General features: G+C 35.7%; 1 protein-coding gene across 8 annotated transcripts in view; it reads right to left on the reverse strand.

Moving 5' to 3' along the window:
• Nucleotides 1–7887, reverse strand: part of OtopLa (proton channel otopetrin-like a) — a 598778-nt gene extending 590891 nt beyond the window's left edge. For 3 of the 8 annotated variants that reach the window (XM_081752533.1, XM_081752532.1, XM_081752530.1), the window contains exon 1: nucleotides 7676–7886. The gene's annotated coding sequence lies outside the window, so the exon portion shown is untranslated. Of the gene's footprint in view, nucleotides 1–7675 lie in introns of all 8 variants that reach the window. The other 5 variants (XM_081752535.1, XM_081752539.1, XM_081752529.1 and 2 more) reach the window with 3 other exon arrangements.
• Between the last annotated feature and the right edge of the window lie 18976 nt (nucleotides 7888–26863).

The raw sequence follows: 26863 nt of genomic DNA on the forward strand, positions 1-26863 counted from the left end.
ATCTTTTATCTATTTAAAGATACCACATAATTACTGTAAAATTAGCGGTATTTTAATTTCGCCGGGATGAAGACTTAAGCTGTAGGTCCACGTCTCATATAGCCTCGCTGCTAATAGGAACGCTAAACTAAAAAATAAAATATTTCTTTCTCTCTCTTTTCTTCTATGGAAAATAATATTGGAAGTAGCAGCTGATTTCTACTACTTCTGGTTTTAGTAGAACCGTATCAGAAAACTACCTTCTCGGTATTCTTACCGTTTCCTGACTGATACCTCTTTGCTGAAAGGCAGATACTGTCGTTCTCTAAGACTCATGCATAGAGTTCGTAAGTTTAAGAATACTAAGGAGTAGTAGGCTAGCAAACCTTCAGTAAACTTTCAAAAGGCAACTCAGCTCTAAGTTTTCATTAAGAAAAGCTTAAAGACCTGTTGTAAAGTTGTAAAGTAACAAGTAAATCACGAGTAAAACGTTTTTTACACTAACAGTTTCAGGTGTTGTGAAAATACTATTTTAATTACAAGCATGGGAACTTCCGCAACGATCTTTGAAGGACAAACTCTAATAATTTCTTTCTTTCTTTCTTTTCCTTTTTTTTTTTTTTTTTTTTTTTTTGACGTTTGAAAGAGAGAAAGAAAGAGCAATTATTCCTCTTTGTGTTAAAAAAAGCTGTTTTTTTTTTCTTTACATGTATAATGAAACATACGTTTCTGTATAATTCTCTTAGGCAAGACGTCTGAACGTTTCAAAATGATAATTTACGCATCTATACATAAACAAATGTGAGTAAATTCTTTATTCATTTCACATTCTGGGGAATGAATGTGAATACTTTGTTAGTGAGTTAAGGAAAACAGTCTTTTTTTAATTGATGCTGTAATGTACTTATTAAAAAAATGTAATAATTTCTTTTAAAAAAACCTTGTAAAAGGATTCGTTTATTTCTATCCACAGATAATTCAGATGCACAAAGCTATTTGGAAATTGTCGTGTAGTTTTTTAAGTATTTGAGAGAATTGTTTTACAAATGGCATAAGTGTGAAGCTAACGATGCTTTTCAAGTAGTCTTATTCTTAACTTTTGATTTTGTAACAAATATTTCTTTTAAATACAGGGTGTCCCGCAAGTAGTGACACTTCTTGTTAAGTGCGGTAGGTTAGGCTGTATGATTAATGTTGCTGTTTGTTTGTTTCTTGTTTTGTTTATGTTTTGTGTTGTGTGTTTGTGTAATGGTGTTTTTTTTCCTTTTTCAGTTGGGAACACGATAAGATGGCGGCTCGCCTGACGCTCGAGAAACGTATCCAATGCGTTTGCCTATTTTCTGATACACACAACGTTACGGAAGTCCAGCGACGAATGAAGGAGCTGTACAGTGATCCCTCCCGACTTCTTCCTATGGGGACATTTGAAGTACAAGATATATGCAAGACCCATAAACAGTGTTGCGGAATTGACAGCGCGAAACAGCAAGGAATTCAACAACGTTTCTATTCAGATCTGCCGAGATGCGTGCACAAATGTGTGTCTCCGAATGCAGGGATGCATCGATGTTAATGGCCGCCAGGTGGACTTCCAAATGGAGATTAAAGATCAGACACTGTAAAGCACGTGACTTTTACATCATTCCTCTGTACCTACAATTTTATTTCATGCCATTCTTGTTTGTTTCTAATAAAAATGCACTGATCACTCAAAAGGTGAGTTACTACTTCTGGTACACCTTGCATTCGAACAATTAAATGTTTCAAATTAAATAAATTTGACAGTCAGTAATTTTAATAAGTGAATGTCATTTCTTTACTTTTACACTAACAACCTGTGTGGCAGACTATTGAAGCTTGTACAACTGTTGCTTACCTAGGCTTTTATTATATTGTCTAAATTCAGTGTATAAGACATCGACTTTAACGGTAGATGCCGAAATAGTAGTATCGGCCACTGAAACGAGACGAGAAAGAGGTGTTCGAATAGAGAAAGAATCACTTTTTGATACAAAAAAGCATTTTGACGACACTCTTTCGAGATGAGATAATCCAAATCGTGTCTCGTAGACAACATTACAAAATAGTATTAGGTCATAAAAGCTAAAGGTTTAGAGGTACAATATCTCCCTCATAGCAAAATGGTAGTGTTCTTGCGATCAGTACGGACGGTCACGGCGTAAATACTTCTATGTGGTAGGTTCAATGCACAAGGGAATCAAGTCGACTCTTTGAACATTTTTTTATGCACTTAAGAGGCCTCATCCCGGCGAAAATTAAAATACCGCTTATTTTACAGTAATTATTTTGTATCTTTAAATACATAAAAGATAATCGAAATGTGGAACAAGAGCGCCCTTGACAATATTATTTTACATGAGATACCGTCATCACCACTCGCTTATCTGCTTTCAATTTCCAGCCATTTAGAAAATCGGCATTTATTTTCGCGTTTCTAAATGGCTGGAAATCGAAAGCAGATAAGTGAGTCTTGATAACGGTATCTCATGTAAAATGATATTGTCTAGGGCGCTCTTGTTCCACATTTCAATTATCTTTTATCTATTTGAAGATATCACACAATTACTGTAAAATTAACGGCATTTTAATTTCGCCGGGATGAAGCCTCTTAAGAGTACTAAGCTGTCTCTTTCGATCACAATTTTGACAATTGGACTTGATTCCATTGTGCTCTGACTATATTATTTGGATTCTATATTAAGCGTAGGTCTACGTTTCATTATACCCTCACGGAAGGTACTAAATGAAATTGTTTATTGGTTTGCAGCTTAGTGTTTCTTTTCAGTATATATGAGATGAGAATCTACAGCTTAACGTGGAATCCGGACATAATCTCAAACCGGGAACCGAATTTAAGCCTTCTCTACCGAAGGCGCGCAAGCTGACCACAGAACCACAAGGGAGCTCTAAATGAAATTACATTTGCTGAAAATTGCTTAATTCTTTTATGATTTTTTTTAAAAATTACTGTGGTTATTTTCTTTGACGCAAGTGTTCATAGTAAAGTAAGGTCGTGGTGATTTTTAACTTTAACACTGATAGGCGAAAAAGTAAAGTAAGGTCGTGGTGATTTTTAACTTTAACGCTGATAGGCGAAAAAGTAAAGTAAGGTCGTGGTGATTTTTAACTTTAACACTGATAGGCGAAAACGTAAGTTAGGACCTTTTATTAAAGATACTACTCTGACATTCGCCTGTTCAAACCGAAAGAAAGCCTTAAAAAACTCCAATGAAATGAAATGAAATGAAATCTTCCAGTTTAACGTCTCACGATTGTACTCTCTAGGCCAATGGGGACGATGATTATAGCGACTGAATGATTATGGAAAAAATTGGTGGAATGATAAAATAGGAGGAAATGGGAGTACCTCGAAAAAACCACGAGCACGATTTTTTTTATCCACCACAAAATTACTTGGCCAGGGATCGAATCAGGGACCCCACGTACTACAGGTAAGCGCTCTATCACTGAGCCACTGTGCCCCTGAGCTTCAGTTAAGAATACCTTATCCATAGATTCTTTTGCCTCTTCTCATTTCTTAGCTTATTTTTCTACCAAATCTTGTTATATTACCTCCCAAACATAGATTTTTTAAGCCTTCCCCGCTGGACTCGTAGCTAGCGTCTCGTATGTTTTCGTGCACGTGGTCCTGGGTTTGATATCCGGTGCGAGAGCACACAAATTTAATTTCACAATCATTCATATTCATTAATCGTCCGTCTCCTTTAGCCTAAAAGGCATAAACGTGGGACGTTAAACTAAACATTTCATTTCAGTTTTCATAGATTCTTGAGGTCTGAATGTTGGGACTTGCAATGACTCGCGTATCTATAGGAGAGCGCGCATTGTATTTCTCTGTATATATAAAGAATCTGAGCGCCACATAATATTACCTAGGCGTACTCATACCAGACGTAGAAAGAATACTAACAAGGAGAAGGCAGACTTTGGTAAGTGAATTTCAGGGCCATTTTTTGCGAGGTTGTAGTGCACATTTAAAGAGTCGATATTACACATTGGGAGAGCGCAATGGGCAAAAATAACGAAGAAAAACCGTCTTAAAGTTATCTACTCGCCGCATATTTCGTACGACGCACACACTTGCCAAGTGGCGGCGTAGCAGAGTGAGAAGGATCTGCGATTGAAGTGCAAAGGGACTCGGGTTCGATTCCCGTTCGAGCCGAACTTTTTTTTTGTTTCTTGCTTCAACCAATAAAGTAGCCATTTGTAAGTATAAGTAAAATATTAATTCACCATATGTTTATAATGAATTAAAACAATAGAAATTTCCAATCACTTGTAAAATCTTTCAATGTTCCATGTTGACTAGGAACAAAATTTAATCTCTTCCGTAAATATTATTGCTACCGCTGTCATTGTGTAAAAAATGTTCTTGAAGCTTCGTGTCTACATTTGTTGACAGTGTGCGAATTACAAGGGGGATGAGGGGAAATATCCTTTGGTTATAGCAACATCCAGTGTTAGCAAAGGAAATTTCCCCCATCTCCTTTGTAATTCGCACACTGTCAACATACGTAGACACGAAGAGTCAAGAATATTTATTACACAACGACTGTCGTAACATAATATAACTCGTGATATCAGTATATTTACGTAATAGATTAAATTCTCTTGCTAGAACATTGAAAAATTTTACAAATGATTTGAAAATTTCTATTGTTTTATTCATAATAAACATGTGGTGAATTAATATTTTATTTATAGTTACAAATGGCTACTTTATTGGTTGAAGCAAAAACAAAACAGATTGACCCGAACGAGAATCGAACCCGCGACCCTTTGCATACGAGTCGCACACATTCCTCACTCTGCCACGCTATCACTTCATAAATTTGCGCGTTGTACGGTATATGTGGCGAGTTCAAAACTTTTTGAAGACGGTTTTTCTCCGTTATTTTTGCCCATTACGCTCTTCCAGTTTGTAATATTGTCCTTAAATGTGCACCACGACCTCACAAAAAATGTCCCCGAAGTTCACTTACCCAAGTCTGCCTTCTCCTTGTAAGACAGGAGGGCTGAGATAATTTCTTGTTTTAATGGGGGAGGGGCGCTAACTTGAATTTACCTTACATTCACACTTATCTATCAATAAAATGAACGTTCTTAGTCTAAGGTCCTACGTTTACGCCCTTTAGGCTAAAGGAGACGCATTATAAAGGGAAGTGATTAATTAAATTTTGTGTTCTACCATCGGGATCGAACCCGGGGCCACGTGCACCAAAGATTCAGTATTATACTATTATCAATTATATAGTTACATCAAGGTGTTGATTCTAATCAGAAAAGCAGAATATGCATTTAAGTAAAATAGTTGGATGAACGTGATGGAGGGAAAATGCTCAAACTGTTGTAATAATTATGAAATGGGATCTTTTAGTTTAACCTCCTATGATTATATCCTTTAGGCTAAGTGACACGGAAGATCACGACAAGTGAATGATAATGGAAAATTTTGTGAAATGAGAATGTTGGAGGAAACGGGAGTACTCCGAGAAAACCAACGAACACGACCTCAACCTTATTTTTCCGGAGATCGAACCAGGGACTCCACGCATTAGAGGTAAGCACCCTACCATTAAGTCATCGTGCTCCCTTGTAATAATTGAAGCGCTTGGAGGATAAAGGTGTTATGTTACATTTTTTTGAAACGTTGCATTCTGGCGGTTCGTGCACGTGTTATATGTTAATCATGCTACATAACAGATTATTTAATGAGTCCTCGTCTGGATGCAGATATTTTGAAAGGATGAAGGCGGTATGTTAAGGGACAAAATTGTGAAAGTCGATTTTCCCGTCGTAATTCAATTTGTTACATAACACCTTTATCCTCCAAGTGCTTAAAAAAAAACAATGTGTCCTTCCCTTACCCACAAATGGCGAATCCTAGCGCTCCACTGAGTAAAAGGACCTAATTCCAATAAAGATAATCGATTAGGCGCACTAAACAGTTTTTGTTGGGAAGGGGGTTTAATACTACAAACCACGTCGTCTATGTAGTATTAAACGGATATTATTTTGCACCCGAATAGACGAAAAGTAATATTGTAAAATACTTCCATCTATATTTTCACAAAGAAATGCTAGAACTAGATTGTAAAATACTTCCATCTATATTTTCACAAAGAAATGCTAGAACTAGATTGTAAAATACTTCCATCTATATTTTCACAAAGAAATGCTAGAACTAGATTGTAAAATACTTCCATCTATATTTTCACAAAGAAATGCTAGAACTAGATTGTAAAATACTTCCATCTATATTTTCACAAAGAAATGCTAGAACTAGATTGTAAAATACTTCCATCTATATTTTCACAAAGAAATGCTAGAACTAGATTGTAATATACTTCCATCTATATTTTCACAAAGAAATGATAGAACTAGATTGTTTTTATAAGAGAAAGAGTACAGATGAAATGTAAGATAAAATTTTCAAATTACATCAATCATTTCCCTGTTAAACAAATTTTGTTTTATTGAGAAAGTGTAAAAATGAAGGTTGCGTTACGAAGTTTTGGGGAGTACCTGGACCCGGTAGACCTCCCTGTGGCTGCGCCTCTGTAATCAATAGTTGATAAACCTTCTGAATCAGAACTCCAAAACGCGTATACCAAGTACCGCATGAAATTTAATGCAATTATATATAAGAAATTAAAACTAATTTTTCCATTGTGTAAATACTATGTGGTTCAAATCCTGCTTTCAACAGGAGATTTATGGTGAATGTAATCTTAGTGTTAAAAGACAAGTGCATTAAACTCTATGCAAACGAACTTGGCGTTTCGATTGTTATTACATCATCATCAGAAATGATTATACAAAAAGTAAAGAACAGGAAGAAACACAATTGACAAGAAAATGGCAAGAAAGAAAAAATACAAGTTGTTTATATCGGTTTGACTTTGTATGCGATATAAATTTATGGTTTTAACTTGGGATCAAAACTAGATGAATCCCCACCTCTCTGCCCAAGTAACGATCCTTAGAATCGATGAGTATAATACTTATTGTTCACTAACTTTTTGAAAGTGATTTCTACATTTCTCTCAAAGCCAAACCTTGACTAAATTTTAGTTTCATTATAGGACTCTAGGAGGCAGTAGCATCACCCGCATCTCCACCCTGATTAAAATGCAGTAAGTGTTACAAGTATTTCAAATCAAAATATCTTATCCGAGTATCGAACTGGGCGTTTCCAAGATTCATTAATACAAGAGCAAAGTTGTTACTGATGATATTTTCCACCAGTCAATACATTTTGAAACTTCTTTCTAACATTTTCTTTTACTCACATTAAAAAGGCAGAGAGGGAATCTTAATTTTAAATTTATATGCAAACAAAATGTCAAGAATTTGAGATTTCTTCAAGCTGTTTCGGCAATAGTCATAGAATGAGATGAATTAAACAAATGTCAAAACTTTACTGTAAGACGGAGAAACAGAAAGCGAAAAAAGTGCTTTTAGTTTGAAGGTCAGTCAGGCTTGCTGCCAAACAAAGCCACCTGTTTCATCGGCAAAGAGGTGCATCTCCAAACTACAGACAAGTTTGTCTGTTTTTTTGTTGTTCTTAAATAATTAAACAAAATCAGTGTTGGCGGCTAACTTCGTGTTGCAATTCCTAGAAAATAAAATAATATTCTATCTAGTTACTTACCTAAACAAAATGGGCGCCATGCTTCACGGAGAACACATGAAAGAGCAGAGATGAATTTGGTTTTTTTGAGCCGAAAAAGAACAAGCACTTTTCGAAGAAGGGAAGAATACAAATTTCCAAACGCCCGCGCCAGTCAACTGTTTTCGTTGCTGCGACCACGAGTTTAAGCGAGCGAGCGAGGGCTACGACTTCTACAAAGAACACAACCAATGACGGGAGGAGGGGAGAGGAAACAAATCGTGTTGTCCTGGCAACAGGCCGTTCGCGTCGCTTCGCTTTCAATTCACAGTGCTGCCACCTTACAAGCTAAACAGAAACTAGATCAACTGTGGGAATCTTTGAGCCAGGATCGAATTTTCAACAATGCTACGGCGCAAGCGAAGCAGAAAGTGCGTGCAAAAGGCGGAGGAAGTGCAGAAATATTCGATATACGTGTTTGTGGTGTTAAAATTCAAATAATTCTACATTTTAAAAGGTTATAATTCTTTGAATACTTGTTATTTTTTTTTTTTTTTTTTTAGAAAAAATGTTCAAACAGTACTCGAAAAGGTGAATCATTACCAATATTCCTGTAAGGATCAATTAATCGAAAAGTATAGAATAATTGGAATAACTATCTTCAGCAGGACCGTACCGTGGGGGGGAGGGGGCGAAAAATTTGAGAGAAAAGAGGAAAAAAAGATAGGAAAAATTGCTTGGAATATATGTATGGGTGCGCCGTCTTATACTCTCGCCCCGGGCGCTGATTTTAACGGCACGGTCCTGATCTTCAGTGACGTATTTAGGGAGCTATCGGGCTCAAACCCTCCCTACAAATAAATTTGTTAGTTTTTCGCATTCCACGTACTTTCTTTCGTTTTTCCTATCATAATTTCGACCGTTGTTAGTTGTAATTCAAGTTGGCCGTCGTCAGTAACATCAAAACTAAGAGGAGCTGATAAGCGAAACTGGAGTTCCACACCAACTTGCACAGATATCAACATAACGGGACTTTAGTTGTTATAGCAAAGGAATATTTACATCGTTTAGTTATAAAGAAAGGTAAATGTTTGAATTAAAGAAAATCAAGAGGAGAGAAAGTAACCCAGGAAATTAGATAGGCCAAGAGGATGCTTCCTTTTTCTTCTATGAATAGAATAAAAGGTTAGATTCACTGCTAAACTCTTGTGTGTATCATATCACATAAGATTCAACAGTCTACAAATTCTTGCCATTAAAACTGCCATTAAAATTCAGCTTCAACTTGCCTCAACATTTTCTTTTAGGGTAAAAACGTACACAGATAAAACTGAATATTTCCAATTTTTTCTAAAATTAAATCATTTAAGTTGAAATGAGATAACAAATATTCAACGTGTGTTTGCAGGAGCGTCATTTGAGATCAGTGTTTCTTCCAGACATATTTTTTTTGGGGGGCACTGCCCCTCTGAAGCTCTGAGAGTGCCCCCCGGAGGAGAGCAAAATAATACTTCTATAATATAATAATAAATAGAACAGTACAACAGTGTTTTCCGGAATACTACTTGTGCCCCCCCGGAGCATTTTTTTCTGAGAACAACTGTTTGAGATTTGGCTGGGAGGGGGTAAGATACTCCAACGACGTATTAGTTTCACATTTTTTCCTAGTATATTAGTAGACAATCGATTAAAATGTATTTAATTCTGAAACTGAGGTGGGTAATTGCCACCCTCTGCTTCCCCGTGTTGTGCATAGCCGCCCTCCCGTAACAAAATCCTAAATATGCCACTATCTTAATAACGAACTGTCCAAATAACTAATCGTTATTCAAATAATCATTAAACTATTCGAATATCTACCAAGTAATATATAAATGTTCAGAAAATTATTTCAATAACATATAATTGTTGGATTAATTACTACTAGCAAGTCCGCACGTCCTACGCAAGCGAAAGGACACTATTGTTGTCTAAATGATTGAATATGATACAAAATTTAAAATATTTATGTATGTTGAAAATTTCATCGAGATCAGTTGGGTGGTTTAAGAGTTATTAAGTTTTATTTATTTTTATATAGCTCACCCTCCCCTCCTCCTACCCTAAATTCTACTGTCAAAGGGATATGATAAAAACCACCCCAGATCCGAACCTCATCTCTGCTGTTCATTTGATTAAGATCGGTTCGGTGGTTTAAGCTTGATGAAATCACAAAGATAGTTACTTCAATTTTTAGTTTCTACATATACAGGGTGGCCCAACAGTAGATATACAGCCCTGTATTGATCAAGTATATCATTCTAGTTTATGAATTTATTTGCTTCAACTGTTCCAGGCTTAAGTTATAAGTAAAAAGACGTTAAGAACAAACAATAAGGAAACTGGGTCTATCTGTTTGATAACAATAAGAAATGATACGAAAAACACGGGTTGGAACTGTATACCTACTTTTGGGCCACCCTGTATGTCCCCCTTCCCTCCCCTACATTGTGCCGTCAAAGTAAAATGATTAAAACATCCCAGATCCGAACTTTATCTATGTTGAAAGTTTGATCGAGATCGGTCGGGTGGTTTAAGAGTTATTAAGTTTTATTTATTTTCATATATTTACCCTCCTCCTTTCCCCTCCCCTAAGTTCTACCATCAAAATGAAATAATAAAAAAAACTCCCGGGTTCGAACTTCATCTAAGTTGAAAATTTGATTGAGATCGATCGGGTGGTTCAATAATTCTTAACTCAAGAACATGGTCACTTTTATTTTTATATTTATTGATTTTTGTATATCTCCCCCTCCTCCCCATTCTCTACATTGTTCCGTCAAATCGAAACGGTAAAATTCATCCCAGGCACGAACGTCATCTATGTTGAAAATGCGATCGAGATTGGTTGTTTGGTTCAAGAGTTATTAAGTTTTATTTATTTTTCTATAATTCCCCCTCTTCCGCCTCCCCTAAGTTCTACCGTCAAAGTGAATAGCTAAAAACACTCCCAGGCCAGAACTGCATCTACTTCAAAAATTTGATCGAGATCGGTCGGGTGGTTCAAGAGATTAAGAGTCACAAACATAGTCACTTTCTATTTGGATCTGAAGTTGTTTTTTTTTTTTTTTTTTGTTGTTGTTGTTGTTGTTGTTCACAGACACCGCTATTAATATATAGATAATAATGAGTCATGTTTGAAAATTTATTAAAATAACTGTATGATTAATTAATCAAATAAAAGTAAATGTTTGAATAAATATTCAAATTACAAACAATTGTTCACATAATAATTGAAATTACCGTTCGATTAATTCATCAAATAACTAATAACTATTCAAGTAAATGCTCAAATAATAAATAGTAGTTGAAATAGTAAATAGTAGCTGAAATAATAAATAGTAGTTAAAATAATAATAAATAGTAGTTGAAATAATAATAAATAGTAGTTGAAATAATAAATAGTAGCTGAAATAATAAATAGTAGTTGAAATAATAAATAGTAGTTGAAATAATAAATAGTAGTTAAAATAATAATAATAGTAGTTAAAATAATAATAGTAGTAGTTGAAATAATAAATAGTAGTTGAAATAATAATAATAAATAGTAGTTGAAATAATAAATAGTAGTTGAAATAATATTAAATAGTAGTTGAAATAATAAATAGTAGTTGAAATAATATTAAATAGTAGTTGAAATAATAAATAGTAGTTGAAATAATAATAAATAGTAGTTGAAATAATAATGTAACCATCGCACTATGTAGGTATTTTTCGTAATGCTGATCATCAAGGGGTGTTATTTTGTACCCACCTGTTAAGATTAAATATATCTCGCAAAACTGAATAGTACACGGGATAAGACTAACAATTATTTATTATACCGCCATCTAGAAGTGACATTTCTAAATGTCAGTCACATCTCTTACCAATACCAACAGGGGAAGGGGTGAGGTTTGTGCTCACCAACTTAAAATACTAATGTATGATGTACACTAACGTGAAACTGTCAGAAAAATCTACAGCGACTGAAGTGAACTGTACATGAGATAAAACTAACCGCCAAATTCAGAAAAGATGGGATACAGCTATTTATATACTGCCACCTAAGAGTGACACTTCTAAATGTCAGCCACATCTCCTAGCAACAGAGGAGGGTGGGTACTTCGTGTCCACCAACTGAATATAGCAAATTTATGAGACACGCTAACGTTCAATTTGCACCACCATAAGGTATACCCTTTAGCTAAACATGTTGAAGAGTAATTACAAAGAACATACTGTAGTGAGCACAAAGACCCCCCTCCCTTCCGTTGGTATTGCGAGATTTAATTCTTCAATTAAGTATTCAATCATTATTTAATTTCTCGACTAGTTATTCAAATATCACGTAACCGTTCCATTAATTAAACAAATTAAAAAGTAAATGCACAAATAACTATTCAACTAATTAAGTAATTGCACCAACTAATTAAGTATTAGAATAATGGTTTGACTAAATCATCAAATTTCTACAAATGTCTGAATAAATATCCCCCCCCCCAAAAAAAAACAAATAATAATTATTCAAATCATATTTCAAGTAATGATTAATTTTCCAAAAATTATTTAATATCGAAGAAATATTCAAAAGCGAATTATCTTTTTTTAAAAAATAATTAAACAATTAACTAGAAATAACTGGTATTGATTAATCACTTAAAGAATGGTTAGTTGTTCACGTAACGACCAGCTACCCGAATAATTACTCAAATAACTAATAAAACTAACGAATAATTATTGGATTTTTGGTTCAAATAACGAATAATAGTTGCAATAATTATTGCGATTATCCAATTAGTACGCAAATAATGAACAGTTGTTACAATAATTACACAAATGTATAAATTAGAAATGTATGCAAATGGGTAATTGTGTAATAGATATTTGAATAACGTAAGGAAAATTAAACTATCATCACTTGAAGAATAGAGTATAATTATGTCATTTGCTTTTAACTCTGGTGATACTATTGATCTAGATACAAGTGAAATACGATAGTCGTTCAATAAGTCTTTAGAAAATCCTAAAGATGATACTCGCAGTATCGAAAAAGATTTGCTTTTAGTAATCGTCATTCCTCGCTAGACTATTGGTAAAGTTTTAACTATATCCATCTCGTGATTTCATTGTCATAGTTGATTGAAGAAACACACTTGTGTTTATTTAGAAAAATGGAAGCAAATGAGTTTTGTGCGGCTTAATGATGAGAAATGAATGAAATGGTGCAATGAAGAAAGTAGGAGGAAACGGGAAAACCCCAAGAAAACCTACGCACACGGTCTCTATCCATCAAAAAAGCTCACATCGTGCAAGCTGTTATCGAAGCAGGGACACCAGCACCAAAGGTGAACGCTCTACCACTGAGTCGGTACTTGTGCAAGACTCTTGCGCAAAAGTCTTGGTCTTGGTGTTGGTCTTGCAGGTATGATCGTGGTCTTGCACCCCTTGGTCTTGGTCTTGCATGCAAGACTCTTGCAAAAACTGCAAGACCAAGACTCTTGCGCTCATCACTAATGCGGCTATTAAATTCTTCTATTTCAAAATTTCACAATGAAAGAAATCAAACCCAAATTGGATAAAATTCATGGCACATCTGCTCCTGTAGTTGCGATTTTTACAGTTGGGTAAATGAGTTTAAACGTGGCCGTGATCAACATCGTTCGGGACGTTCCGTGGACGTGACTTCCTCCGGAATCATTTACAAAATCCACCACATAGTTTTGAGTGATCGACGAATCAAAGTGCGCGAAATAGTTGAGGCCACAAGGATATCACAAGGTACAATATTTTCAATGTTGAACAAAAAATTGGGTTTGAAAACAATCTCGGCACAATGAGTGCCGCGTTTGCTCTCAGTGGTGAATAAACACAATCCTGTGATTGAATTTCTGCGTCGATACATAACAATGGACGAGACATGTAGGCCTGGGCTGAATTAACCCATCTAGAGGCCCGGGGCTGAATTCACCTAATAAATTTCTGTGAAAGTACAGTAGGAAAGTTAAGAGTCTTCATCCCGGCGAAATTAAAATACCGCTAATTTTACAGTAATTATGTGATATCTTTAAATAGATGAAAGATAATTGAAATATGGAACAAGAGCGCCCTAGACAATATTATTTTGGGTGAGGTACCGTTATCACAAGTCTCCTAGTGGCTTTCCGTTTTCAGCCGTTTAGAAACGCGAAAATAAATGCCGATTTTCAAAATTGCACGAAATCGAAAGCAGATAAGTGAGTCGTGATAACGGTTTCTCATGTAAAATAATATTGTCTACGGTGCACTTGTTCCACATTTCGATTATCTTTTATCTATTTGAAGATATCACATAATTACTGTAAAATCAGCGGTATTTTAATTTCGCTGGGATGAAGACTCTTAAGGAAATATGTCATTTTTGGTCATATTTTATTTTATGATGATGGCTGTAGCTTTATTATTCTTTTTATATAGCCAGTTGAGTTTTTGACCAGAGTGGAGGCCCCTATCCACTCGGAGGACAGGGGCTATAGCCCCCTTAAGCCGCTCCCTTAATCAGGCCTTGCTATTACACTCTAGAAACAAATGAGCAGTCGAAACAGTAGGTTTTTTAAAGGCGATCCAGTTCCGAAGAAGGCAAAGACGTTAAAATCGGCCTACAAGCTGATGGCCACAGTTTTTTGGGGATGCACGCAGAATCATCTACATCGATTACCTGGAAAAAGGACAAACGATAAATGGAGAGTATTATGCAACTTTATTGCACCAGTTAAGAAAAGAAATAAAAAAAAACGTCCTCATTTGGCAAAGAAAAAAAAAACAAATTCTGTTCCATCAAGGTAAGTTTCGATGGCGAAAATCATGGAATTAAAATTAGAATTATTAAAACATTCACCGTATTCACCAGATTTGGCCCCCAGTGATTGTTTTATAATTTCCAAACTTGAAAAAATAGCTCGGCGGAAAACGATTCACGTCTAAGGAGATCATTGCCCAAGCAGATGCCTATTTTGAGGACCTTCCCAAATTCTACTTCTGGACAGCTTATAAAAGTTGGAGAAACGCTGGAAAAAAATGTGTTGAGCTAAAAGGAAATTACATTGAATTTTAAAAAAAAACTACACAAAATGATTTGTTTTTCATCTTTTTCTAAAGACTTATTAAACGACCCTCGTACTTACCGTCGTAAAAACATCATTCTTCATTAGATTTCTTTCTTTTTCTTTTTCTTTTTTTTTCTTTTTTTTTCTTTTTTTTTTTGTCTGATCGCCATGCTCATTGATAAGGGCAAACAATAATATAAGTTTGAATTCCACTTTATACCGGTGGAATGACATTGCGCAAATTTTTCTAAGGATTAGATCGTTGATAAATCTTTGTAATCTATGTCTTATTAACGAGGAGCAGAAAGTGCTGAAATTTCGCAAATTTCCACCGCGACGTTGCCAACAACAGTATTCAGGAAATTGTGTTAAATTTTGCACCTATGTAAAATGTATTGCATTCTAATATTTAGAAAGCAATATATATATATATATATATATATATATATATATATATATATATATATATATATATATATATATATATATATATATATATATACAGAACATTTCACGTTAACAGTTTGAATCCTTGGAATTTAAATCCTACAGTTTTTAAAAATGTCATACGTGCCTTCTCATGGTTTATCTGTGAATTCTTAAATTTAGCAGATTTCCTCACGGAAATCTCGATTTTTTGATGCAAATGCAAATATAAGTATAATTTATACAAAGGTGAAAGGACAGTTACTAAGATACGTGGTAGACACACCTGAAATTTGTAAAGAAATGCTTGTTTCTGATTGGCCGAAACTGGAAAATGTAAACAGATCCTTATCTCTGTTTAGTCGAACGCCTGTCCACGATATTTAAAGGGAACTTCTAGAAATATTTGTATGAGCGGCTTGCGCGTACATAATGGTATGTCACATTTTCTATATTTTGAGTAAACTGGAACAGATGGTTGATCATTCCCTTTGCAATTCAATTCAATGGCATATCAATCAACGCTAAACTAACACATATCAGTCAAACCTTCCCTGTCATCTGCAGAAACGTTTCCGAAATTAATCTACCTGCATACTCTCCTGTGGTTCGATCATAACCCATTCCACCTAATAAGTCAATTTCATCTCAAGTGGCACTTACCATCATGTTTCCCCGAGCCGTCCATATTTTATGTTTATTTTATGTAAGTTCGTTTTCCTTACCGTTTTCCAATAACTATTTTCTTACAGTTGTAATCTTATAGGCAATCTTACAGTTAGACATGATACAGAAAATTATTGACTGCGACATATTCCCCCGTCCTCCTCTCTAACGACTCCCGTGCACAGATATAATCAGGGGCGGATCCAGGACCGACTTCTGGGGGGGGGGCGGTGGGTTGTCATACTGCTACTTTTAAGGGTTCCAAACTTTGGGATGGGTTTTATTTATATATATAAAATAAGAAAGTTTCTTCTTCTGAGGGGGGGTGCTATCGCCCCGATCACCCGCCCCCTGGATCCGCCCCTGGATATAATAGCACGTGACAATAGCAAAACGGTCAAAATCCTATTGCCATTCATTACTTCGTATTTTCTTCCTTAAAAAAACGCATTTTGGTGACTATTTTTATTAGTCAAAATGCTTATGAAAATGATGGCAACTTGCACATAAATATTTTGCGCAATTTCCAGTTTTGTTCCCTGCTTATTAAAGCTTTAACTGTTTCAACACATAAGGAAGTGAAAGTTTGCGCAATTTCAGTGCACCCCTTTACACTATCTCCTCTACTTTTCATTTCACTTCTCATGAATGACAATTTCCACTCTCATTCTTGAAGAAAGACATTTCCGATTCACAGAAAAAAAAGTAGTCTCTCGATTTTAAGAAAGTATTTTTTGAGAGTGTTGAAAAAATGTTTATTGTATTTATTTACCTCAGGTTTTGGTTGATTAGTGACGTAAGCACTGAAGCTATTTATTGAGAGAAAGCTTAATAAGAACATCAACTTCGAAGCTATTTTCACCACTTCGATTGATTGATTGATTGATTTGAGAGAAGATTTAATTATATCAGCATTGACAGTATTAGTCCTTTTGAAACATGCTCGTGTACTGTATGATCACGAAATATTAGCTTTACAAAACAACATGTAAAACGACTTAAAGTGGTTCGAAATGTGGCTGTGAAGAAGAATGAAGAATAGTGACTAGACAGAACGAAAAATTAATGTAGCAAATAGCAATAATAGAGACATTTGAAAACAGTTGAAGCAGCTAGGCAGTATTGATACATTATTTGGGTACAAACTGTATTTATACGGGCGTGATTGAAGTTTGACACACGTCCTCCCCCTCCAAAAAAAAGAAAGAAGAGAATGAACAATGCGTAATTGGCTTGATGTTACTGAAAAGGATAATTCTTACATCGAACGCGAAAAGATCAGCAGTTGCCTGAAGTATATGAAATAATAATAATAATGGTGTCAAAAATTTTCTCAGTCTTTGGACTGGTTTGTGTATTTTTATTTTCAAATCGCAAACTTCAAATACGAAATGACTCCCCAATCAAGAGATCCAAAAGTCATAAGGATCTTAGAGTGACCTTTAACACAACACTAACTTTCACAGAACATATAAACACTACAAGTAAGCAAGCAATTGATGCGCCTTCTAGCACTTGTGTAAAATGATTAAGAGAAATACTGAACTTTTTTTTTTTTTTTTTTTTTTTTTTAGAAATGTTTAATAAGGCAACAGTTTCTCCAAAAATAGAATACTGTTCATCTATCTGGACAATTGCAGCTCCTACAAATCTATCCAGGCTAAATACAGTTCTAAACTTTTTTTTTCTAGCGATAGCACGGTTTCAGAGTACCTCAGACACGTGAGATGACAAAACTCAAACTTTTACAAATACTACACATTCAACTATCTGACACTCGCCATAAAATCAGTAACTCAAATGTCTCTTCAAATTTAAACGCGACCAATCAGGTTCGGAATACTTCTCTCAATACTTTTTGACAAACTCTTAATACACATCTTTCCCATATATTTCGACCTAGACCAGAGGTGGGGAATCTGCAACCTTCAGAGTCATAAAGTGAAGCCTCCTAGGCTTGTTGTAAAAATGCTAAATGATATAAGCTAAATGATGATTATTTAGGATTTTCACAACAGGCTCAGGAGGCCACACTTCATGACTGTGAAAGCCGCATGCAAGTTTTCCACCCCTGACCTAGGCTATCAATAGATCTAGCTCCTCTGTTCTACAGGGCTTCCTAATTTATATAACGAAATATCACATACATTTGCTAGATCTATTTAATTCTGAAGCTGCATATAACTGCAGAAGAAACCATTTTAATGGATGAACTTTAGTTCGCGCTATAGTTAACTACTCCTGTTGCTTTAGATGTTGTTATTGCATTAACAGCTTACCCGGTATGCTATTGTTAATACGACGATCTGTTAGATATTCAAGTGTAAACTGGTGTTCAACTGCATCCGGAATTAAGTTAAAATAAAATAAATGTAAAAAAATGTTTTGACATATTTTAAAGAAAATAAATTATTTTATTGAATGTTTGATAAACTCTTGTTATTCTTGTTTCAGGGTTCGATTCTCGGTGGGTACAGAAGTTTCACAGCCAATTTCAGAGTCTACATAGTCAGCAATAACAGGCCAGGTAGGAGCAGATACGTTTATTACATATAAACCAACTAAAACCTATCTGTCCGGCCGTAATCCTTTGAGGTGTGTAAAACAGGGAGGTTATTTACTCATTCTCTTATTTATTGTTATAAAAGAAGGCATACAGACTTCCTCGCTGGCCTAGTGCACCAAAGGTAGTGAGGGTTAAGATGATACTGGGTTCGATTCCCGGAGGGAAAATATTAAAATTTGAAAATATTAGTTTGGTTCGACTTCCACGTTGAACTGTAGGTCCACGTTTCATATAGTTTCGTTGCTGAAAAAGGACATTGAACTTTAAAAAAGTAAACAAAAAACGCATAAAAAGTTGTTGCCAAACTCGATATTAAATTTATTAAAGTTTCCTGTCAATTGCAGATTTTACATGTTCCAATGTTATTCACAATATGCTAAAGATTTCAGTCTCTGTTAATTAATTGTATGGTATTCAGGGAGAGGAACCGAAGCTTAATTCTGACCACGTTACTTCATATGAGTGTCGAAATATACGTAACTTTATAGGGTGAAACCTTACCTGCTATTTAGTAGTTATTCGTACCTTAGCTTACTATAATAGTGAGGTATATGACATAATACCCAACCTACAACTAAAGAGCAAATTCTTACAAACTATACTCGCATCAAAATAAGAAACGAATTTACATTTGCAGAGTCATGTGTTGCCCTGATTTCGCGTCGTAATTATTCCGCTTGCGTCCGCTGTGCTCTCTCCACTTCCATTGACAAGCGATTTTGAACATGTGTTACAAGACAGCAAACGTTATGATGTTGTTGTCCTTTCTACATAAATCTTCACTTGTAACTTACCACCACAACATTTATGATTTCCACCTCTCTCGGTTACCCCCTTGGCTTAGTTTCTTTTCTCAACACAAATTTCTCCGTGGGATGAATTTGTTTCTAATTTTAATTCGAGTATAGTAAGTAAATGATTGTGGTAAAAATATTCTTAATTGATTTTTACTAGCAAAACTTTATTTTAGTTACACGTTGCATTTACGTCATACCTAATGACTTCCCATTGCTTTCCGGCGGGAGCTCATGTGGTTCGGATTCCACGTTAATCAGTAGGTCCACGTCTCATATAGCCTTGCTGCTGAACGGGACGCTAAACTAAAATCAACTCATTCCCATTGCTTTCTTTCCTTTGGCTCAAACTAACATTATAACAGGTTTGTTCTTTGTATTTTGCTTCCAAATAACATTGAGAGAATTTCCTTCACAAAAATTTGACTGCGCTCAAACCCTAACTTTAATTGCTTATAGCTCGGGAACCAAAGGCCTGTACACAATGATATTCCATATATGCTTTTGTTAAGTTTAGTCAAGACAAGATCTATCTCCTGCTTAGTCAAGACAAAATCTATCACCTGCTGAATTCAATCAAGACAAGATCTATCGCCTGTTCAGTTTAGTCAAGACAAGATCTATCGTCTGCTAAGTTTAGTCAAGACAGGATCTATCGGCTGCTAAGTTTAGTCAAGACAAGATCTATCACTTGTTAAGTTTAGTCAAGACAAGATCTATCGTCTGCTAAGTTAAGCAAGACAGGATCTATCGTCTGCTAAGTTTAGTCAAGACAGGATCTATTGCCTGCTAAGTTCAATCAAGACAAGATCCATCACTTGTTAAGTTTAGTCAAGACAAGATCTATCGTCTGCTAAGTTTAGTCAAGACCAGATGAATTCCATCCATTGAGTACAAATGTGTGCCACATATATACCTGTATTTTATTTTTTTATTTTAGATAAATCAAACGAAGGGTGAAAGTGTATTTTTAATGTTAGCGTCCAGAAAAGGAAAGGCAAGCAATGTACACAACACATTATTTTCATGGTTTAAATGAATGTGTAATTTCTTTCTTGTGCCTAAGCTACCCACGCACCAAACTTCACTGACAATATCCTCCGATTTATTGTCGTGCGTTGAAGTAAAAACAGCAGATGGTGATTTTTTTCAAAAAAGGACTCTTACTTGGAGGCTATATGACTCATGATAGTGATCGTTTCCCAATTTTCTCTCATATATTATTCCGAAACTGCGAAACATTTGAAAGATGAGTCCGTAGGGAAATAAATATTTAAGTTAACTCTCATTACTCAAGCTTCTAATTTAAGCTAAGATAGAGGGGTTGCCAATATGACAATATACGTTGATTACAGTGCTAATGGAATAGAGTGTATTGGTCTAGAACACCACAAGGAAGTATGTTAATTCGGTTTCCGTCACACATATTTGCTTGTGGTTAGTGCAGAGACTCTACATGCAGAAGAACATCGTAAATCAATCAAATGAAGTTTGACGGCCAGACAGAGGATTTACAGAAAGTTTTCTATCTTTACTGGCATCAATAGATCATTTTACGCTTTTCCTTCTGATAGTTACGGGGGATTCCGATCCTGCTTTTAAGAGTTCAGTCTCACTACCAGTGGCGGCTCTTGAAGAAATCAGATTAGTAAAAATTTAGATTTTTCGCTATAAAATGAAAGAATAAAGTTTATATAATATACAGGGTGGTCCAAAAGTAGGTATACAGCCCTGCATTTGATCAAGTATAACATTCTAGTTTATGGATTTATTTGCTTCGATAGTTCCGGGCTTAAATTATAAGTAAAAAGACGTTAAGAACAAATAATAAATAAATAGTTCTACCTGTTTGATAACAATAAGAAATGATATAAAATACAGTGAGCTGATTGATACGACACTGTATACCTACAACCCAACCTTTTGGGCCACCTTTTCTTTTCTTCGCAAATAACAGTTCCTATATAAAGTATTTTGGAAACTAAGGAAATACAGTTTTTTAAAAACCACTGTCTAAACTACAGGGAAAAAATTGGCAATTCCATCATGTTTTTTGTTTCACTACGTTAGGGTAAGTTGGCTAAAACCTGCCTCCGAGCAGAGGAGACTGATATAGACATAGAAACATGTTGAGGACATAGATTGCCTGAAGCTAGTCTATACATATTTTTGCCTGACTTCAAAAACAGGGGGTGATTCTAAAGTCAAGTTCATGTGTATATTCTGGGTATACGCATTCATAACTTCGACATCGACACACCAATTTTCATGATACATTTTTTCTTTGAAAGAGTCTACCTTCCCGGTGCTTCTATATACATTTCTTTAGGACCTTATGGAAATCTGTGAAGCTAGATTATATATCACCGTAACGGATGCTGGAAGCAAACTAATATGCCTATAGGCAACCATATATTCTTTAGCGTGATTGTGGTTGCCTAATAGTGCAGGGGATGTAATACAAAGTTTCAGAACACTTTCATAGTACATTATACTGTCTCTGTTGTTTGTAACATTTTAATCAAGTGGGTTACCCTTGAGTCAGTTAAGATTTTTTTAAAAAGCTTTATAATTATTTTCTATTCGACACACACATGTTAAATAAATTAGAAATAAAAATGTGTAAAATAAAATAAATTTTCTTTGTATTGTATGTTTGTGAAAGTTGGATCCTACCATGTAGGGATGAATACAGACTTATACGATTTGAATATAAAATATTTCATAATAAAATACGTTGCAACAGAACATAAACTATCTCGTGAATGAAAAAAAAAATCACTTAACACGAAAATAGATAATGTTGCGGCAGTGCCCTCAGAACGAATTTCTCAACATTGTTTTAATACCGTATTCTAGCCTAACTGTGTGATTTGTTCACTTATTCATTAAATAGTACTGTTTAATACTTTGATACTAGTAAGTAGTTTTTCCTGATTATGAAAAAAAAATCATCCGTTGATTTCTGCAAACTTATATATGAACCAACAAATAAATGTTATAATAGCGGAAGAAACGAGAGAGAAGTCGCAGTTGAAAGAGGAGTTCATCAGGATGTTTTCTCCCGCCCACTCATTTAATATCTATCTACAACAGATAATGAAGAAGAACGCACATAATGAATATGGTATTTCAGTAGAAGGTAGAACGATTAGGTGTATACAGTCTGCAGAAAATACAGCGCTTGTTCAGGAACCTGAAGATGTAATCGGTTAGATATTACAAAACTTGAGAAAGGGTTGCGAAGAATATGGGATAAAATGAACGTTAGAGAGATAAATTAAAAGCCATTGTAATTGGAACAAAGAGCTCAGTGTGAAATATAGAAGTAGGAGAGAGAAACCAAGTAATTCGTTATGAATACTTAGATAGTACACCATGTTTCGAAAAGAATATACGTATTACGAAGAATTATTTTGTCCAAACTATCGATCGCTGCGTCTCATCTCAGCTATTGGAGAAACGAATACATAGTCTAGTTTATATTTATAGCCGCTAGATGTCAGTTGTCTTCTGCTTTGCTTGGTAACCGTCATATGTTTAAAATGGATACTCCGCAGCAGAAATCATTTTGTGTTCTCGAGTTTGCGAAGTGCAATTCCGTGATTACAGTGCAAAGACGTTTCAGGCTGAGGTACCAAATCGATCCTCCGAATGGGTGGAACATTCGCAGATGGTATCGACAGTTTGTAGATACAGGATGTGTATGTAAGGGAAAGAGTCCTGGCCGCCCTCGTGTCCCTGAAGAAAATGTTGCACGAATTGAAACTGCTTCCCAACGTAGTCCTTCAAAATCAACTCGTCGTGCCAGTCGTGAGTTACAAGTGCTGACAACAACAATTTGGCTGTTTTGAGACGTCGATTGGTTATGAAGCTGTACATGTTACAACTGTTACAAGCTCTGCGTCCTGATGACAAACGCAAACGTGTGGCATTTTGTAACGAGATTCTGACCCTATTGACAATGATGAAACTTTTGCACAACGCATCGTGTTCAGTGATAAAGCGACTTTCCGTGTTAGTGGTCAGGTAAACAAACAAAATGTTCGAATTTGGAGCCTACAGAACCCACATGCAGTCATTGAACAAGTACGAGATTCGCCCAAAGTCAATGTGTTTTTTTGCGATATCCCGATCATCTGTTTACGGCCCATTCTTCTTTAATGGAAACACGGTTAACAGTCAGCGGTATCTCGCTATGTTACAAAACTGGTTGTTTTCGATTCTGCACGAAGACAACCTCATTTTTTTACAAGACGGGACATCCCCTCACTGGAGTCGCCAAGTGCGTGAATATCTGAATGAAGCTCTACCGAATCGTTGGATTGGTCGTCAAGAAGCTGGCGACTTAGTATGTCTCAGCTGGCCTCCACGGTCAGCGGATTTAGCACCGTGTGACCTCTTCCTATGGGGTTTCGTAAAAGACAACGTTTATATACCACCACTCCCACAGAACGTGGAAGAGTTGAAGAACCGGATCCGTACTGCCATAACATTAGTGACGCAGGACATGCTTGCCCGAGTATGGGAGGAATTTGATTATCGATGTGATATTGTTCGTGTCGCTGATGGAGGACATATTGACCATCTGTAATTTGAACTTGAGAGGTTCGTAAATATGTATGTAAAATTTCATATTCGTATGTCTAAAACTTTAATAAATATATGCATTCGAAATACGTATTTTCTTTTTGAAACAGGGTGTATAATTAATATTGATATAAAGTGCCAATGTGAAATAAAAGCAAGGATAGGAATAGCGAAAGAAGCATTTAGGAGGACGGAAAGTGTATTATCTGGGTCCTCGAACGAATAATTTAGGAAAAAGACTAATGAAATGCTACTTGTGGAATGTACTAAATGGAGTAGAAGCATGGACATTACTTAAACGACGAAAAAAAAACTGAATTCTTCTACAACGTGGGTGTAGAGAAGAATAAAGAGAACGAAAAGTGAATGAGAAGGTCTAAGAATTAGTGGAGAAAATTATGATTTGGAATTGAAATTCTGGTTTTTTGGTATATATATATATTAGCCCGTCACGTGTGAGGGATGACGTCCCTTGGTGATCATGTTACACGGGAAATTAGGGAGGAAGGAAATGTCCTGAGACCAGTATGAGAGGTTCACCCAGGATTGTAATCGTGGGGAGAAAAGAACGATTTAAGATCTAATTGAAAAGAGGAGAAGAAATTGGTTGGGTTATTGACTGAGAAGAACTCATCATGAAGGCAGGGTGGAAGAAAAACAAGGAGAAGAAAAAAATTGCAGTTATTGAATGGTGTCAAAACAGAAAATTGCTGTAAAGACGAAGAGGTTAGCTGAACACTGCGGTGCATGGAATCTTCTCAGCTGCGAGAAGTGACCTGCCAATAATGGCAGAATACCTATGATGACGATTATTGTTAAAAGTGTACAATGCACTTACTTAGTATGTAAGAAGTTGATGTTTAACCTGAAACAAACATTTCACAGGTTTATTCCATATATTTGACCCCTAATTTTAAAATAGTAAGTAGGATTTTTATTTTTTGGCATATCCAAATGCAAATTTAGTGGCCTATAATTCGGGTCCCAAAATTCTTCGTAAAGATATTATATATATATATATATATATATATATATATATATATATATATATATATATATTCCAGTACAGTATCCGGAGGTGGGGAGTTTCCACCGATTGTACACATTGGTATATATACACTACTTCTCAAAAGTTTCCGAACACCTCGGATTTTTGTAAGCATTTACTGTGGTGCTATTATTTTGGCACGAGAACTTTACCACCTTGCATCAGATGTACGCCTGCCTAAAGCATAGAATTTGAAGACAGTTAAATTGAGATCTGAGAGGTATTGTAGATGATACGTCAGTTTATAATTCTTAAAATTGAAACCAAAAAAGACAATTTGATACATCTATATAGTGCATAATATAAACAACAGTATGGAAGGTGAAGCAATATATTAGTTTTGTTTGGAAAGTGTAGACATAGACCGCCTTATGCAGAGTCGTTTTGACGTCTAATTAGCATTATACTAAAGGACTGACTACTGCAAGAAACATATGTTAATCAAACTCGTTAGTATGACACTAATGATGCATCATTTTGACTCTGCATAGGGCCCAAAGGGTCAATGTAGTAACAAATGGAAAAGAAAGTAGTTTTACAAATTTTGGAGTTATCTATACCTTATAGATATGGTAGCTTTTTAAAAAATGTTAAAAAACGTCATTCTTTGAAAAATGTTTACGACGGTCAATATACTATACGTGGGTTGCTATATATATTTCTGGCCTAGGCAACACTAAGTGTTGCCAGGTGCAATCTGACATTTCCATTGGAAAGTTTGACATTTTGTAGCATAAATGTACTCAGAACTTTTTGACTTACGACAATTTTTTTTTCTTTTACAGGTACTTGAAGAAATCAACTTGGCAAAAAAATGGAATTAACTCGTGAACATTTTCGTGCGATCATTTTTCACAACTTTCGACGTGGATTATCACGACAAGAGTGCATCGATGAACTTAAATCTTTGTATGGCGACGAAGCACCATCCTATAGCACTGTGAAAAACTGGTACAACGAATTCAATCGTGGCCGACGCTCGCTCAAAGACGAATTCCGTGAAGGTCGTCCAAAAACAGCCGTTGTGCCAGAAAACATCGATGCCGTACGTGAACTGATAATGCAAGACCGTCATGTGACTTACCGTGAGATAGAGGCATGCCTAGGCATTTCTTCCACCAGCATACATTCGATATTGCATGAACACCTGGCCGTAAAAAAGGTTTGTTCTCGTTGGATCCCGCACAATTTGACAATCGCTCAAAAGAAAGCTCGTGTGGATTGGTGTAAAGAAATGCTGAAAAAATACGATCGCGGTGCTTCAAAAGACGTTTATAAGATCGTCACAGGTGACGAATCATGGATCTATGCGTATGAGCCCGAAACAAAACAGCAATCGACCGTGTGGGTCTTCCAAGACGAGCCAAATCCAACGAAAGTTGTTCGTGGAAGAAGCACTTCGAAGCAAATGGTCGCCTGTTTCTTCGGCATAACTGGTCATGTGGCGACTGTTCCGCTTGAGCAACGTAGGACGGTCAATTCTGAGTGGTACACCACCATTTGTTTGCCTGAAGTCTTCGGAGAAATTCGAAAAATGAACAAGAGAAGACGAATCATTGTGCACCATGACAATGCGAGCTCTCACACATCGGCTCAAACCAGCGCATTTTTGACCGGCCAAAACGTCGAAGTGATGGGTCATCCGCCGTACAGCCCTGACTTGGCACCCAATGACTTCTTTTTATTCCCACACATCAAGAAAAAAATGCGTGGTCAACGATTTTCGTCGCCAGAAAATGCTGTTGAAGCATTCAAAAACCATGTTTTGGAGGTGTCTCAATCGGAGTGGAAAAAGTGCTTCGAAAATTGGTTTGAGCGCATGCAAAAGTGTATAAATCTTGATGGAGAATATTTTGAAAAACAATAAAACCATTTTCGTTGATAAATATTCGTATTTTCATTATTAGGCCAGAAATATATATAGCAGCCCTCGTACGTCTTTCTCTGCTTAACTGTCGCTCAGTGGAAAAGTATATGTAATGCTCGTCGTTACAATTTCAAAGAGCAACAATGAAACATACGAAACCAAGTTGAAAG

This window comes from Thermobia domestica, chromosome 3 (assembly GCF_964235325.1).
Source record: "Thermobia domestica chromosome 3, izTheDome1.hap1.1, whole genome shotgun sequence".
NCBI lineage: Eukaryota > Metazoa > Arthropoda > Insecta > Zygentoma > Lepismatidae > Thermobia > Thermobia domestica.